This window comes from Leptopilina heterotoma, unplaced genomic scaffold, assembly GCF_015476425.1.
Source record: "Leptopilina heterotoma isolate Lh14 unplaced genomic scaffold, ASM1547642v1 Lhet_237, whole genome shotgun sequence".
In the NCBI taxonomy this organism is placed as follows: domain Eukaryota; kingdom Metazoa; phylum Arthropoda; class Insecta; order Hymenoptera; family Figitidae; genus Leptopilina; species Leptopilina heterotoma.
The window spans coordinates 1,913,671-1,932,658 of NW_025110953.1; the positions used below are offsets into that span (position 1 = coordinate 1,913,671).

General features: G+C 24.6%; 1 protein-coding gene across 18 annotated transcripts in view; it reads right to left on the reverse strand.

Annotated features, from left to right (window-relative positions):
* LOC122502778 (bromodomain adjacent to zinc finger domain protein 2B-like) overlaps positions 1-18,702 on the reverse strand; it is a 212,760-nt gene extending 194,058 nt beyond the window's left edge. For 17 of the 18 annotated variants that reach the window (XM_043612986.1, XM_043613001.1, XM_043612992.1 and 14 more), the window contains exon 1: positions 18,326-18,701. The gene's annotated coding sequence lies outside the window, so the exon portion shown is untranslated. Of the gene's footprint in view, positions 1-18,325 lie in introns of all 18 variants that reach the window. The other variant, XM_043612983.1, reaches the window with a different exon arrangement.
* Positions 18,703-18,988: the final 286 nt, after the last annotated feature.

Consider the following 18,988-nt stretch of genomic DNA (forward strand, 5'->3'; position numbering starts at 1 on the left):
TACCAATTCAATTATCATTAAAAAATTAAATTTAAATTTCGTAATAAGTTAATTTCTTCAAAATTTTAAGTAGTTATTTAAAATATAAATAATTTTTTAAATAAATATTCAATTATTATTAATTTCTTCGCAGCAATTGAAATTTTCAAAAAAGTTTTGTTCAGAATTTTCTAAAATTCAATTATTTCTGAAAATTGCAACTGTTTTTAATTCAAGTACTTTTTAAATTAATTACAATTAATTATCTATTTAAAAAAGTTATTCTAGAATTTAATTATTTAAAGTAAAGTTAGTCATTTACAGAAACAAGAGATAAATAAATTATAAATAATTTAATATCTCCTTTTAAATGTTTGGAATTTTAAAAATAATAAAAGTTCATTTAACCAAATTGTTTTGAATTAAAAATCATCATTCAATTTGTAAACTTAACTTAAATTTTGTTCTAATTAGTTCAAATTTACTAATTCAGATTTAAAGAATAAGGTTAATACTCTTTTTTCAAAAAAAAAATTATAAATTATTTTATTTTTCATAATTTTTCCTTAATAAGAAAATTTTTTTTAATTTTAAAAACTTACATTTTTGTTAAAAAAATGTTATAATTTTTGTAACTTTTTAAATTTTTAATCAGAAATAATTTAATTCTTGCATAGAAATTTATTTAACTTTTTTGGAAAATAATTGAATAGTTTCGAAAAATTATATTTAAATAATTTTTTAAAAATATTAAATTTTATCCAGGAATTAAATTAAAACTGTATTAAAAATAATTGATTTTTTTGAAAAAAATTTTATCAAAACTTTTGAAAATAATTTACTTCTTTCGAGAGATTTTATTAAAATTCTATTGAAAATAATTGAAATCATGTGAAGAATTCTATTATTTATGAAAATAATTGAATTATTACGGAAAATTTTGTTAATATTTTTGAAAATAATTGAATTCGTGCAAAGAATTTTATTATTAATGAAAATAATTGAATTCTTGCCAAGAATAATTTATTAATATTTTTTGAAAATAATTAAATTGTTCCGAAGAATTTTATTAAAATTTCTAAAAATAATAAATAATATTTAATTACTTAATTAGTTAATAAGTGAGTTGTTTTAATTTTGAATTTAATTATTCAAAAATTGAAGTTGATATTTGAAAATAAATTTGGTTTTGTAATTTGCATAATAATATTAAATTGAATACTGTGTTTTGTGTGCTACTCTCTAAATTTGAATTCGTAAAGTTTAAGTACTAATTTTAATCAGTCACTGACTTTTTGCTTTTGAATTAATAAATGTTGCTAATAAATTAGTAAAAATTACTATTAAATAGTAAAATTTACCAATTCAAATGCAAAAATCCCATAAAAATAACTAACCGAAGAAACTTAGAAATAAAATAATTGAAACTAAAATACTAACGTACTTATCAAAAATTAGTAAAAATATTGTCATTAATTTAAAGAAATGCTGAACTATTCACTAATTTATATTCAGAGTGAAAAAATTTGATATAAATTGAAATTATTCGCAGATTAGTTTTAAATATATTAATTTAAAAAAGGCAAAGTAAAGAGGAAGCAAAATTATCTTGTGGATGTGTTTTTTTTCTCTATAAATAATTATACACTAACGCTCATGTCGTAAATTTTAGGAAAGATAATTTACTTTTAGATTAACTAATAAACAAACACTTTTTGTATATAATTTTAATGAGCATTTAATTGCATGTTAGAGTTCGTGCGATATAGAGAAGGATGTGTATATATGCGCAATATATTTAAAATCTAATTGCTCAGATTGTTAAACTGACTTAATATAATTAGCTATTAACAATATAAAGAAAGTTAACCGTTTTCTTTTTATATTTAACAATGGCGCGCGTTAATTATTATTTTTTTTCTCTTTGATAACAGAATTAAAAACTATATATTGGCTGTATCCTTCCTTGCAGGTTTTTATTCATTCAAAAGCAAACGCGCAACTGAAACTTTTTTTTTATCTTTATACACCTATATAGACTCGGTGCGCGTTTCTATACTCCGCCCTCGCGATGAAATTCTGTTTCGCATGGAAAAACCGTGTTGCAGAAAATATATTTGAGGGAATATTGTAAAATGTAAACTCTATTCCTCAACAATTTGTCAGCATGAATACTCTAGAAAAATGTTTGTGTATATTACAAAGTCAGTAGTTCTCTTGATATTTTATCAAGAAGATGAAAAACATTGTTTCACTTTTTTCCTTTGCTTGTTAAATGCTCACGTTATTTAATTTTTTTTTCACTGCCATTATACAATATCCGTTAAAGTATCAGTTCTCGAATGTCATTGGAACTTGTTTAAAATAATATTGTTTCTCTCAAGTAAAGTGGTATTAAAAATTAGACAAATGCGATCTATCTATATGCGAAATATGTGCGGGTATACAAAAATAGAATAAGAAAAATGTGTTTTAAATATATGTTGAGAATGACAAAACGTTTGTAAAGACTACAGTTTCATTCAATTCTTCCACTTTATCTTGTTCTACCGATCGCATCCATGAAATACGTTGTTGAAAAGCAAACTTCGAGATGCTTTATCATGATACGCCAACATTATATGTCTTTATTTAATTTCAGTATCTTTAAATACAACCATCTACATTTATTTTTACTGAAATTACTTTCCTTAATATGTACACATGCTAGTTTCGTTACACAGTAGCATTAAATTTACAACTAGATTCAAGTTTCCTTAAATTGCAAGATTAATTTTTCAAAAAGGGCATATGACTTTTTGCACTAAAAGTACTCTATAAATGCTGAAGTCACAAGGTTTTTAAAAACAAAAGCGAAAAAATACGACGATAATTTTTATTTTGTCTTCAAATTCAAATTATTCGAAGGTAACTTCTTGTCCCCAAAGAAAGAGATGATTTCTTAAAAAATTGTTGATATTAAAGTTAGATGAATTAATTCATTTCAGAGCTGTTAAAAATCATGAGTATTTTCAAAAAAAAAAAATAGATTCTTTTGATTTAAATTCGATGCTTTTGATTTAAATTGGATTTCTTTGATTTAAATCAAATTTTTTCTGGAGCTTGGTTATTTCATTTTGTCGACGAAAACGTTGGTAACTCTATTTTCACCTTTTGTTCCGATTCTTTCAAATCCTTTGTTGGATTCTTTCTTAAGCAGGGTTGCCACAAAAATTTAATTTTGTTTTTCCTTTACTTTTCCCTGATTTCCAGACAAAATTTTGACTTTTTCTCTGCCCCTAAAGAATATTCTGATTCATTCTTAAAATAATTAGATACTCAAAATTTTTCTATTCCATTTATTTACGAATTTCTTAATTGAAAAATTATTCGAAAACATCAATAGCTTAATTTTTAAATAAATATTTAATCATTATTATTTTTCCATAAGAATTAATATTTTCAAAAATTTCAAATTCGAACCTTTATGAAATTCAACAACTTATATAAGAATACTGTTATAAAACATGAAGGAATCGATAACTCCGAGTCACAGACTCGGAGTGATCGCTTTCATGTTTCTTTCATGTTTCTAAAAATTCACGCCTATAATGCTATTAATATTCAATTATTATTTAAAATTTTAATTGAAATTAATTTTGAAATAAATTTTTTTTAGAAAATTCTACGAGAGTTGAATTATTTAAATACAAATAGGGAGCGTTCACAAATCACAGAAAAAAAAAAAGTCTGACTCCGTTTACACCTTAAATTCAGCCCATGTATTTCACATAAGTCTGTCCTTGTTTAATGGGGCTGACTCCGTTTACACCTTAAATTCAGCCTCGAAAACAGGCTAAAAGTAAAACTTTTTTTTTAGTGTGATGATGTCACGCTTTTGGGGGTAGCGGGGGGTCTTACTAAACGTGACACAATGTATTTTTCTCATGTGAAATTGCAAAAATTGCGTGACAGGGGGAAGGGGGGGAGGGTCGAAAATCTCCAAAAATTGCGTGACATCATTTGTGAACGCTCCCAAATAAATAATTTTTTGAATAATTGAATATTTCTTAAAATTCAAGTATCATAAAGAATTTTGTTAACAAAATTTTAAATAATCGAAATATTCAGACGAATTTTAATAAAATTTTATTGAAAATAATTCAATTATTTTATAGAATTTTATTAAAATTTTTGAACTAATTGAATTTCTGTGAAGAAATGCATTAAAATTTTTAAAAATAATTGAATTCTTCCATGAAATTTTATTAAAATTGTATTAAAAATAATTGAAATTCTGGCGATAATTTTTATTATTTATGAAAATAATTGATCTTTTTTTAATAATTGAATTAAGTTAAGTTTCAGCCCTGCATTCAATACTTAAAAATTGTTGTCGAATTTTATTTCTCCATACAATAATGAAAATTAAGAGGATACATATATTTTAAACTTTCATATTATCACAAATTTTCATAACATATTTATACATTATAATTGTTCAACAAACTTATTATATCGAATATTCTCGTTTTCAAACTTTCATAATACAATTTACATTTATAAAATATCACTTTTATCCCTCAAGCAAAGCATTAATATTCACTTTTGAGTTTTTAGTGTGTATATTATAACCATAAATAGAAACATACGATTGTTGTTATTAGTTTAAATATATAAAAGCCGTGCAAAATTATATATATCGTATTAAAAGAAGGTCACTTTTTATATTTGCCTTGTTTTTTTAATGTAAAAATTCTTTAACTGCAATCAAAAATATTGTAGTATTATGCATACCTTTTAACCGGAAATGGTAATTTTTTTTGCTTTAATACAGCATGTGTTCATGTACGTTATTCGTTTGGTTCTTTGTTTCGTTTTTTTTCACGCACCGGCACGTTCACGCGAAATTTTCTTAATGTACACATTGTTCAATAATTTTAATGTGTAAATATAAGGATATTTCTTTTTTGCATCACTCTTGCACTTTATATTATCTTAGTATTGTTATTTTATTTATTTTCAGTATTTAGCGTCGACGACGCTATAAAAATACGATTTTCTATGTTCTAAAAGAAAAAAAATACGGAACTTTCACATAAACACAACATTTTTTTAACATAAATAATTTAAAAGAAAATACCAAATAAAAAATTAGAAATGTTAATTATACCATATTTTTTCAAAATGTGACGCAACATAATAAATTAATAATCAATGATAAGATTTGAATTTTAAAAAGGAAATAAATAACTTTCGTATCATTTGAACGTTAAAAATTTTGAGAATATTACTTTCTTGTATAATTAATAATTTTCCCGAAAATTTATGATTTTTTTGTTAAAGAAAATTTTTCGTCAGTAATAATATTTTGTTTTTATTTTCCAAATTCAAAAAAAGACTACCACGAGAGCTTCTTTTAAAAAGAAAACCCAGACACACACACACAACGTTTTTAATAGGCGAACATTATAATTTGAAATAAGGTTTCGAAAAAGCGTTGTGATGTAAAGAATAAAGGAAGTAAAAGGGAGATCAAATAACTGTTTCTTGAGGTTTTCAACCAGCCCTTCCCTGCTACTCCTATAAAGGAATATTTTACGATTAATGCCTTTTAATAGGCAGCAAAACGAGAGAATAATATAGATACAGAAATTCTAAATAGATAATTAAAAAAACATTTTTCCACATCACTATATTAAATTAGTGAAAATTTCTACTATTTCTGATAGTTACTTTCCACTAAAACTTAAGTGAAAAAAATTTTAAACTGTACTAAATGAAATAGTGAATTTTATTACTAAAAATCACTGGATATATATCCAGTGATTTTTAGTAATAAAATTCACTATTTCATTTAGTACAGTTTAAAATTTTTTTAAAACGAAAAAAAAACGAATAAAAAAAAAAAATAAAAAATAAAAATAAAAAAAAAAAAATTTTTTATTAATAATAAAAATCGTGAACGATTTTTTACAAAATTCAAATTTAGAGAGTATTAAAAAACCACAAGTCCCAGAACAGAAGTTAGTGACGACAATTATTATTTAAGATTTTTAGAGATCAAAATGTTACTAATTTCACCTCTTTTGCTCACCTAGAAAGTTAAAAACTTTTCCAAACTACTTTATTGAAGTTAAAACCCTCGAAAAAACTGTTTTATTCTTTTCGGTTTCATTAAAAGTCTACATTTTTTTCATTTTTTCTAAAATCTCTTTCGGAAATATGTCCCTGAGATTAGCGACGAACTCTCTAAATTTGAATTAGTAGAAATAATTACTAATTCGAATTCGTAAATTTTACTAATAAATAGTAATTTCTACTAATTTATTGGTAAAATTTACTAACTCAAAAGACAGTCACTAACTCAAATTAGTAAAAAATTTTACTAATTCAAAATTAGAGATTTTTATTAATATTATACAAATTACAAAATTTTTTATTTTTGAATAATGCAGATTTAAAATTAAATTAATTAAATTACCTAACTAATTAACTGATCAATTATTAGTTATTATTTTTAAAAAATTTAATAGAGTTTTTAGGAACAATTCAATTTTTTTCAACAATTTTAGTATACCTTTTCTCAAGAATTCAATAGTATTTTCAAAAATAATAAAATTCTTTGAAGCAATTAATTATTTTTACCTAATTCAAATTGAGAGGAAAAAGTTTTAAAAAATATAATTAAATTGTTTTAAACATTAGTTCATAAATTGGAGTTCGGTAAATTTGAATTAGTAAAAATGTTTATTAATTTTAATTAGTCACTGACATTTTGCTTTTGAAATCATTTTACTAATTCACAAGCAAAAAGTCATTTTACTAATAATTTCTTAGTAAAATATATGAATTCAAAAGCAAAAATTCAATCACTAATTCAAATTAGTAAACATTTCTACTAATCCTTATAATTATTAATAAATAAATAACTACAAAAATAATTTAATTTAAATTTTTGGAAATATGTAATTGAAAATACTGAAAATATTTAATTTTGAAAAATTAGAAGCTAATTTTCATTAATTTTCATTTTTAAATTTAACTTTAAAGATTTTTCTTTAAAATTTTTGATATTTCAATTATTTTCAAAATTTGCAATTAAAATTCTTCAAAAATTGATTTTCAAAAATTGTAAATAAATACTTGAAATAAATTAATTATTTTCAATTAAATTTTACAAAATTTCAACTACTCCAAAAAGGTTTTTATTATATAAAAATATTTGAAAAATTTAATTATGTTAAAAAATGATTCACCAACAATTTTTGAAAGATTTGTTTATAGTTATTTTTTGCATTATAAAAATCAGAAATAAGTTGCACTTTTTTAAGTATTAAAAATTGTTGTATTTTGTTGCAATGTTTGGAAGAAAAGTCAAAAAAAGTCGCAATGTTCAAAAATAAGTCGAAAAAATTCTCAATTTTCTTAATTTCCCTGACAAAAATTTTTTTCCTGTCATTTCGCTGACTTTACTGACAAAAAATTTGTTTCCCTGACATTTCCCTGACTTTAATGACAAAAATTTTGTTTCACTGACATTTCCCTGACTTTACTGACTTTACTGACATGTGGTCACCCTGAATTATTAACTGACTTTTTTAATTAGTAAATTTTACTAATAATTTATTAATAAAATTTACTAATTCAAAAACAAAAGGTTATTTTACTAATAATTTATTTTAGTTTTACTAATAAATTAGTAGAAATTATTATTCATTAGTCAAATTTACTAATTCAAAAGCAAAAAGTCATTTTGCTAATAGTTTATTTTGATTTTACTAATAAATTAGTAGAAATTATTACTTATTAGTAAAATTTACTAAATCAAAAGCAAAAAGTCATTTTACTAATAATTAGTCATTTTTTACTAATTGCGGAAGCAAAAAGTCAGTTAAAATTTTACTATAAATTATTTTTTTACTAATTTATTGCTGAAGCGAAAACTCAGTTACAATTTTACTATAAATTAGTTATTTTGAACTAATTCAGATTTATAGAAAGCAGTTGGAAAGTCAGTCACTGACTGAAATTATTCAAAATTTCAACCGATTCAGATTTACAGTCTGAATTCATAGCCTTGAGTATTAAAATTAATGCACGGAGAGACCGAGATTACTAATTTTTGTATAAAATCACACTAGAATTTACTATATTCACATTGCAACCACCGGAAATAAGGGGACTTTTTGTATTTTTTACTATTTTCTACACTAAGTCACTAATCCCGACAAATGTTCACCAAATTAGCAAAGTTTCTTACTATTTCGTCCAATAGTTCCAAACAACTGTAGTAAAACTCAGAAACATTGTGTACGTAAAATTACTATAGTCGTTGTAAATGCAGAAAGAAAGAGTGAAAAGAAAAAATACGGATTTTTGTCGCCGGTTTCCCGTCAATTCTTGACTAGTGGAGGTAAACTGGAAGGATTTTTACATACACAGACACACACACTCACACACTTATATATTTGTTTTTGGATAAATATTTGAAGACACACACATGTTTATTTCACTTATATGTATAGACGCGGTTAATTAATACACTAATACACAACTGCACGCACGACAACGAATTTCACTGAAAGTATACATCTTTGTTTCCTTATATATTGAATGATGAAAATTTACAGCACTTACGAGAAAGCAGTTTACTTTTAACAACTTATTATAAGACATACTTCTTGGGACAGGAATAAATGCAAAATTTATTAATTTATAATGGTCAATTTCTGAGATACCGAACGACCTACGTTTCACTTTATATTTAATTATTGTAGATAATATCCAAATTTATTTTACATACGCGAAACATAGTCACTGTCAATGATCGGAAGGCATCGGCTCATTTACGGAGATTGACGAGGTTAGCAACCAATAGAAATACAGGCGCCATATGACTGCACTCGCTAGCCACACTTGCTCACCAAAAATTACTACAGTGGATCGTAGGTTTTAGTGGAAAATGTTTTCATTTGTCAGATTTTGTCTAATTAAATTAGAGAAAACTATAATCAATTTTTGCTACATTTACAACTCTTACACAAAATATTAAAACTTGCTATTTCAATGTAGCAAATTTATCTATTTCTTTTGTAAATTTATCTAATTCTGTAGCACATTATGCTAAAAGTCCCCTTATTTCCGGTCATTGCAACCGTTTTTAGTAATTTTTACGAATGTGGGTCTCTCCGTGTGGGAATGTTAAAATTAAAAGCATTTAATATGTTATGCGCATTGATTCTAATAAGAAATTTTGCATTATTGCTGAAAGTCTATAAATTCCTGTGCCTAACGGAAATCACGTGCGAATAAGGTTACGTGAAGAGTAATTGAAAATACAGTACAATGCACAATGTGAGGTAGAAGATGCTTTTTTTTTCTCTCTCTCTCTCTCGCACTGTTTCCGTCTCCTTTTCTCTCTATTTCGCTCTTCTTCTCTCTGTATTTCGCTCTCCTTCCCTCCCTTTATTACAGCTTCTTTCCTTCTCTCTCTGTCTCGCTAGGATCCAATTGGAGAATGAAATAACGCGAGCCAAACAGTCAACGTTATGTCGGGAATTAAGTTCTGCATTCCTCCCCCTTGGCCCCTCACATACAGTTTCACCACCCCTTGTCACTATCTGCGCCCCGTTGGTGGCAAATATATACGTGAGCATGCACACAGGGCATATACAAAAGAAGGATCGATACGCACGATTATTTCGGGAACAGTTTCATCCTCCCCCGTGTCCTTTTTCCTCCCTGATGCGACAACGACGCCGCACAAGGTTCTTCGAAAACCTGGAAATTTTATTCAACCACAAAAAAAGCACTATACAAAAAGAAAATGCACCTTTAAATATTCTTCGTGGAAATAAATGAAATTGTCTTGAAAGACTTTTTCTGAATAAACTACAATCTTTTTTGTCTCTCGTTTTTTTACTCTCTAAATCTTTTTAATTAGTAGATATAACTAATAAGTTGCTTACTAATTAAAGAGGACGCGAAAATTACTAATTTCATAGTAAACTCTATAAATCTGAATTCCACTTTTTGTCAAATTGTACTAATTATTTAGTAGAATTTCATGGACTACTAGTCATCTAATTCAGTAAATGAATTAGTAAAATTGTTTTATCGACTTTTAATAAAAAAAAACAGTTCTACTAATTAATAGTACCTAAAATTCTTCTAACATACAGTCCACCGTTTGGTGGACAACTTTTCATCATTTGCTTAGTGATTTTCTATTCTCTAAATTTAAATTAATAAAAATGTTTACTAATTAGAATTACAGGGTTGCTACAGAAGTCTGTTTTTAAATTTCCATGACTTTTCCAGGTTTTCCAGTACCAAATCTGATAAATTTCCAGGTCACCTTTTGAACATTATAAATCAGAGCAATTTTTCTGTATTATAAAAATATTCACGTTAGATTATCTCTATTTGATTATTAAAGCACAGACAGGGTGTCTACTGAAAATATGACTTAAAATTCCAGGACATTCCAGGACAGATTTTTTATTTTTCCAGGACATTTACATGTGTAATATTATTTCATATTACGATTAACATAATTTAAATTAACCTACTTGAACAAAAATATTAATTTTATTATAAAAAGAGTTAAAAATCAATATTATATAATATAGATATCAGATTCTTTAATCAAACGACAAATTAAAATTATTTTTTGATGGATCAAAAAAATTATTTTTTTAAATTTGAGTAAAATTTTTAAATTATTGAATATTTAAAAGCAAAATATGGAAAATTCAAGGATATTTCAGGACATTTCCAGGAATTCCAAGACATCATTTTTTAAAAGAAAAAATGTAGTAAAAAATATTAAGTGGAATAAAATTCCAGGCATTTCAAATTTCCATGACATTTCCAGGTATTCCAGACCTTTTTTTAAAAAATCCCTGACTTTTCCAGGTATTCCAGACCTTTTTTAAAAAATCCCTGACTTTTCCAGGTTTTCCAGGTTCTGTACACTGTAAAAGGAAAGGTACTAATTTAGTACCAAAATTGGTACTAAATCGTAATTTGGTTCTATTTTAGTACCGAAATCAGCTCTAATTTAGAACCTTTTTTTTATAGTGTAGCAACCCTGTAATTAGTGACTGACTTTTTGCTTTTCAATTATAGTAAATTCTACTAATTTATTATTAAAGTTTACCAATGCAAAAGCAAAAACTACTTTCTAAATCTGAATTAGACATTTTCTACTAAGAAAATCGTGCGGATTCATTTACCAATTAAATTATTAGTAACAGTTTTTGACTAACTTTTAGTAAAAAACTATTATTTTCTAGTAGAAAACTACTAATTTATTAGTAAGTTCGTATTTTTACTATTTTAAATTAATAAGCCGACTTACTATATAAACTACTAGTCTTTTACTGAAGATTAGTCAAAATTTCTAACAGGATTTCAATTATTTTTAATACATTTTAAATAAATTCCTTGAAAAATGTAATTATTTTTAAAAATTTTTTGCAAGAATTCAATTACATTTCAGAAATAATGAAAAATACTTAGCTGAAATTCAAATATTTTTAAAATCTACAATTTTAGTAAAATTTCTCAAAAAAAATTATTTTTAAAAAATATAATAAAATTCGTTGCAAGAATTCAATTATTTTCATAAATAATAAAATTCTTCACAGGATTTCAATTATTTAAAAAAAAACATAATAAAAATTCGTTGCAAGAATTCAATTATTCTACTAAGTAGGCTAAGTAATAAAATTCTTTACAGGATTTCAAATATTTTTAACACAATTTTAAGTAAATTCTTCGAAAAATATAATTATTTTCAAACATATTATTAAAATTTTTCGAAAGAGTTGAATTATCAATTATTTTTAAAACTTTTTGCAAAAGTTCCTTCAAAATTTTCAAAAACATTTGTTTACAATGCAATTTTACGAAATTACGATTATTCGGAAATTCTTCAATTAAATATTTAGAAAATAAAAATTTTAAATAATTTAAAAAAAAATTCAATTTAACTTTTTCAAACAAATTTTTAATATTCAATTATTATCTAAAATTTTAACTGAATTTAATTTTAATAATAAATCAATTATTTATAGTAGAAAATTCTATGATAATTCAATTGTTTAAATACAAAAATAAATAATTTATTGAAAATCATTCGGTTTTCAAAATTGTTGCATAAATTCACAACAAAAGTCACGAAAAGTAGCATAAAATTTTCGAACAAGTCGTAAAAAAAGTCTCATGAAATTTTAGAAAAAACGACAAAAAAGAAACACGAAATTGTAAAAAAAATCACATTTCTCGACAACACACGCTTTAATATCAAACAATCCGGAATACAATTTTAATAAAATTCTTAACAAAATTTCAATTAGATTTTTTTTAACATATTTTTAAAAATTCTCTTTAAAATTGTCAATTATGTTCAAAAGTAATAAAATTCTTCTCCGAAATTCAATTATTTAAAAAAATTTTAATAAAATTCTTGCCAAAATTTCAATTATCTTTATAAAATAATAAAATTCTTCCTAGAAATTCAATTATTTTCAAACGTAATAAAATTCTTCGCAGAAGTTCAATTATTTTCAAAAATTTTTTTCAAATTCTCTTCAAAATTTTAATTATCTTTATAAATATCAAAATTCTTCTGCAATTCAATTATCTTCAAAAGTAAGAAAAATTCTTCGCAGAAATTCAATTATTTTCAAAAAATTTTTTTAAATTCTCCTCAAAATTTCAATTATCTTTATAAATATCAAAATTCTTCTGCAAAATTCAATTATCTTCAAAAATAAGAAACTTCTTTGCAGAAATTCAATTATTTTCAAAATTTTTTTTTTTAAATTCTGCTCAAAATTCCAATTATTTTTATAAATATCAAAATTCTTCTACAAAATTCATTTCATCTAAAATTTCTTTAAAAAATCTGTTCAAAATTTCCATTATATTTATAAATAATAAAATTCTTCTCTGAAATTCACTTATTTGCAAAAATTTTAATAAAATTGTACGCAAGCATTTAATTATTTTCATAAATAATGGAAATTTCACAGGAAATTTCAATTACTTACTAATTTTTTATAAATTTCTTCGCAATAATTCAATTATTATCATAAAAAATAATTTTAAAATTTTAAAAAGGTTTGAATTTTTTGAAAAAAAGGTTTTAAAAATCTTAATTCATATTCAAAAATAAATATAATTAAATATTTATAGAAAATGTAATTATTTGAGTTTTTCCTTGCCACGATAGTTTTAAATGACTCTCGTTTTATTTACTTTGAAACATTTGTTTACAGAATAAAAGTAGAAAAAAAGAGAGCTGATGACGTTTGTTGGTAGCAATTATTATTACGACCCACTGGTAGTAATAGTGTCGACTTGGTTACAACAATAATTGTTGAGATTACGACTCGCTAGGCACTCTTGAAACATAACTGCTATGTAGCGAAAAAGAAGTAGGCGATGAGTGTATACGTGAACTACAACACACTTTATTTAGCCATATATACATATACGATTGTGCCTGCGCTGCATAATTGATCCCGCGTTCCCATTGTTGTTGGTAGCATCGTCTTCGCTTGCTTTTCCTCTCCCAATAACCCTATTATATACATATATATATATATATATATATTTATTTTATATTAGCCCATATTCCTTTGTCTCAGAAAATTTATATCCGACAATATATTATATATACACATGTCGGAGATAATTAATATATCTCCCTCTCCCTTCCTCATTTCTTGAAATAAAAACCCTTATATATCTCTCATGAGAGTTCTGTTTCAATTGAATTTAATTCATTTTCAATTTGTCCCAATTTCTTTCGGGTTTTTGAAATATTATCTTTTCTTTTTCTTCTTCTATAGTTTAAAGAAAAAAAAAATAATAAAAGATATTTCCGATTGATTGGTCATCATATTCTCAAAAGAAGGAGACAAAAAGGAAAAATTAAAAGCTTTAACCGCGCCCCATCACTTTTTTTCTTCTCTCTCACTCTCTTAATTGCCCTCATTCGTACACTGTAATTAATTAAATCAATATCTCTCTGATAATTTAATTTCAATATTAGATACTCATTGTTTCATTTTAAAGACGGAATTTAAAAGGAAAATATTTGAATGTTTAATTGAAATTTTCTCCCGTGTCTAGGAAAAATTTAGTGTTTTTCTACAGTGGAAAAAAATTATTTTTATTCAAATAATCAATTATTAGATAGATATTTACCTTAATCAAATTATTTTCCAATAGTTATTGTGAAAGTTACAGTATTTATTTTTTTAAGTTGTAAAAAATCAACTAATTTAAATTAGTACTTTCTAAATTATGAACTAGTTGTTTTCTACTAATTCATCTGCTTTTCTTCTTCATTATTATTAAAGAATTCGTTTTCCTGCTAAATGGTAAAAATTTACTAATTTTTAGTATAGAATTCTAATAATTAATAATAAAAGCTATATATTTTAACAAATATCAAATTTCACTAATTGAAATAGTTACCTCTACCAAATATTTTAATTTTAATTTTATTTTAATTTTTAATTTTAACCTAATCTAAAAATAAATTCAAGTAATAATTAGTTATTATTAACAACTTAATTAGTAAAATATTACTATTTCTATTTAAATCAGGTGATTGACTTTTTACTATCAAATTAATTATAAAGTTCAAATGGACGAAATTTATTAATATCATCTTATTCAAATTCAAAATTTTATATTACAATAACAATGCATACAAAATATAAAAAATAAAAAACAGTAAATTATAAAGATTCTAAATGTTTAATTTTGTTTTTTCTTTTGTTTTCGTTTATTTGAATATATATTTGAAAATAATTGAATTTTAAAAAATTGAAATAAAAAAATTCCAAGAAATATTTTTTTCAAAAATATTGTTAATATAATTTTTAGTAGTTAATTGTCATTTTTAAATTTACACTTGAAGATTTTTCATTAAAATTTTTGAGAATTCAATTATTTTCAAAATTTGCAATTAAAATTCTTCAAACCGTGATATTCACAAATTGTAATAAAATACTTGAAAAAAATTAATTATTTTAAATTAAATTTTACAAAATTTCAACAATTATCAATATCTTTTCAATTGTTTATTTCAAAAATTTAATTAGAAAAATTATTCAAAAATAATTTTTAAAAAATTTATCTAGGTATATAGTTATTTTTTATACTTTAAAATTCGAAATAAGTTGTATTTTATTGCAAAATATTTGGAAGAAAAGTCGAAAAAGACGCAATTTTTGAAAATAAGTCGAAAAAGTTGATAATATATTCGAGGCCTGAATTTGTATTGTATAAAAATTATTTTATGTATTAAAAATAATTTAAATTAAACATTTAGTTAGATAAGAATTAATTTTTCTAATTTACAAAAAGAAATTTTTTAATAAAATTACAAATTAAAAGAAGTAAGAAAATTGTCGTTCATATACGAAAGTTCGAAATTTTATAGAAACATAATAAAATGGAAATTAAAAAGAATAACAAAAATTTTGACGTTTATTTAAACGTTCAAAAATTTAAAGATATATTTTTAGAGTAAATTTTGTTTCGCTCGAAATTCATTTTACTAATTGTAATTCTATTTAATTGAATAATTAATTTCATTTACTAATTATAAATTTATATAGTAATTTCACTAATTTACTTCGGAAAGAGTAAAATTTACTTCCGGAAATAGTAAAAATAGACTGAAATGCGCAGAAATTCCTAACGATTTAAGTTTCTCTTTTTTATATACGAAATAATTTTTTTTAATAAAATTACAAATTAAATAAAGTAAAAAAAATATCGTCGTTCAAATATAAACGAAAAAGTTATTTATTTCTTCTTCAAATTAAATTTTCATTACAATAATTTTGCGTCACGTGTCACAAAAATTAGGTAATCATTCTAAATGTTAAATTTAAGTTTTTAATTTTTATTGCAATCAGTCCAATCAGTAATCCATGAAAATATTTCTGATAATTAATATTAATATTTAATAATAAATATATTATAAACATTTAATAATAATAAAAATTATAAGTTTTTTATATCTAATAAATATTACAAGTATTTAATAATAAATACTATAATAATAAATATTACGAGTATTTTAATAATAAAGATTATAAACATTTAGTAATAAATAGTATAAATATTAAATAATAAATATTATTCAGTTGAACATTCGAAAACTTGCGGCTAAATGAAATTCTGAAAAATGGTTCTCTTTCCGCTAATTCAGATTTAGAGAGAGGAGAAGATATACTTTTATTTTCACTCTCACAGTAGAGACGATAAAATTAAAAAAAAACAAATGTAATTAGTAAAGACTTATCTCAAAATAAAAGTAAAAAAAAATTGAAAAACGAGAAACATGCGAAGAAATTAAATTGTCTTTACTTTTTATAATGAAACTACTATCGATGTGGTCTTTTCAGTTTTCCCTTTTGGCGGAGAAAGATAACAGATATAGGTACGAGCTTCATCGATCGAATTCTGACAAAGTATATATATATATAGTCAGAAAGAGGTGATAGGATGAGTTGCCCATAATACAAAAAAAAGAAGTCTAGAAATTTGAGATTTTTTTTCTCCTCTTTCTTTTAAGAAGCAACAAAATATATATCCACACTATAACGCTAAAAAGCATGTCACGGATATTGATTTCAGTTTGAGAAAAAAAATTTCGTAGCCCATAAATAATTTACACCATCTGGTAAAATCAATATCACGCACTTGAATAATTTACATTTTTCTAAAATACTTTTTAGATTCTAAACATTTTTTTGTTAGATTAAAATAAATAAATAATTAATTAATCAATTAAATTAAAAATTCACATTTTATGGCAAAAATGACAGGGGAAATTTTTCATATAATTAGGTACAGATTTGTAGGTATAATTAAATTTATCAAGAAAGGAAAAAATTCCGTAAAAGAAAGAAAGATAATATTTCTGTTAAGCGAGCTCATATAAAACGAGTTTGGTATAGAAACTGCTTTTTTTCTTCATTCCGATACAATACTACTGCTTTTCTTTCTGACTGCAAGGTATAGTGTTATAATCGACCGGCAAACAACATCCATTTTATGTCGTGTTTCTCCTTGAAGTTACAATTCATCGGTAATATCCACATTGGACCAAATGATTCACGAGGTGGAACGACGATTTAGACTTATTAACGGTTCAACGAAAAATCAATTCAACGAAAGTAGAAAAAAAAAACTTTGAATGAATTTTCAAACAAAAAAAGTATTTCAACAAAAAAGAAGATTTTTTTGTTATCATTTTCCGCTAATGCTTCGCATCGATCTCAAAAGCCTATTCTGCAAACGAGTCCGACTTTCGTCGTTGAGTCGACGTCGTCGAAAGACGGAAATATATAAACCTCTCTCTACCTCGCTTTATCTCTTTTCTCTCTCTCAGCAGCAGCTCTCTGGGAACCGAGAACGGGCGATAGAGACTGCGGTCTTCCGATTATGTACGAACGCACGAAACGGGTCTGTAAATGTATCCAGCAAACAGCTTTGCCAAGCAACGTACATCCCTCTTTCGTTTCGAAGCGAAAAATTATCAACTTAAATTTTTGACATTAAAAAAAGAAAAAAATTGCATCCAAAAATATCAACGAGGGAGAAAAAAGGCATTCCTACGCTCCTGTTGGAAAAAATCTTGACCTAGACAATATTTTTTGCTCAACACATTTAATTTCAAATCAATAAACAGTTTTCTTTTTCATTCTCACAGAATTCGATATATTAAAATTCCTGTTTTAAAAAAGATTTTCAACAAAAAAGATTTTACTTACACTCCTCCTTTACTTAAATTATGCACTTAAATCCAAATTTCAATTAATTATTAAATTAGACGAAATTTTGTTTTATTACCTTAACGCATTGTAATTTTATTTTAGAAAAGTAAGGAAATAGAGGAAAAATAAATAAAGTCAAGGTTGACAATGAAAAAAGGAATGAATAGTTTTTTTCGCGACATTCTTTCCTGAGGAAAATCTAACTCAATTATCGAATTAGCCAAACGACGTTGTTATTAATGCTTTTTTTAATAAATGACAAGCAGTATTCAACTGTCAAAAATATTAATTTTAACAATTAGCACGAGTAAAACAAATGAAACGATACATTTAGAGAAAAAAGTTAAAATTACCTTACACGACATGGAATATCAATAAAAACAAAAAAAAAATCATATTTTCGATAATATAAATAAAAAAAAGTCGGAAGGATTGGAGGTATTTAAAATTTAAAGAATTCAATGAACCGTTATGAATGTAATGAATGTAATTTTATGAATTTTATCAAGAACCAGAGTAACATAACCTTAAAAAATGTCATATTGTCTTACCTTGAATTATGACATCTCCTAATTAAAGAACAGATAATAATTTTCCACAGATTTCTCCTCCTCCTTTCTCAGAGATATTCCGCACCCTCGTCCAATTGAGAATATATGTATAGAAGAAACTCAGAATGGTGGCAGGGACGCGCTCTCTCCGTGTAAGTTTTGTCGTTGGCGTTCCGTCAAGTTTTCAGATCAAATTCGATCACAAATTCGAAACACACTGATCACTATTTAATAACACTGATTGTCTCACACCGACCGACTTGTGAAATTGTTTTAATCGTCGAGAAAATTTACGTTTTTTCACGCGAAACTTCCCCGAATGACGCATTAACGTCAGTGCACTTCGAGCACCGATGGGGGAATGGAGCCGGTGGCGCCGCGAGGAAGCAACGTAGGTGGTACATTCACGAACTAATAACAACTAAAAGCATCACACACACACACGCGCATGGTTAAATCAAACACATACGTATTTACGTATATGTTTAGAAATAACAAGCGATGTGTGTGTTGATACTAACACAAATGGACCACCTGGCCCCATCCTAACCCCTATAACGGGTGTCTTTTGCATTTTAATTCTTCTTTCGACCTTGCGGATTGACTTCGTTTTTTCTCGACTTGATATTAGATAGTTTTAAAAGCTCTATTAAAAATAATCAA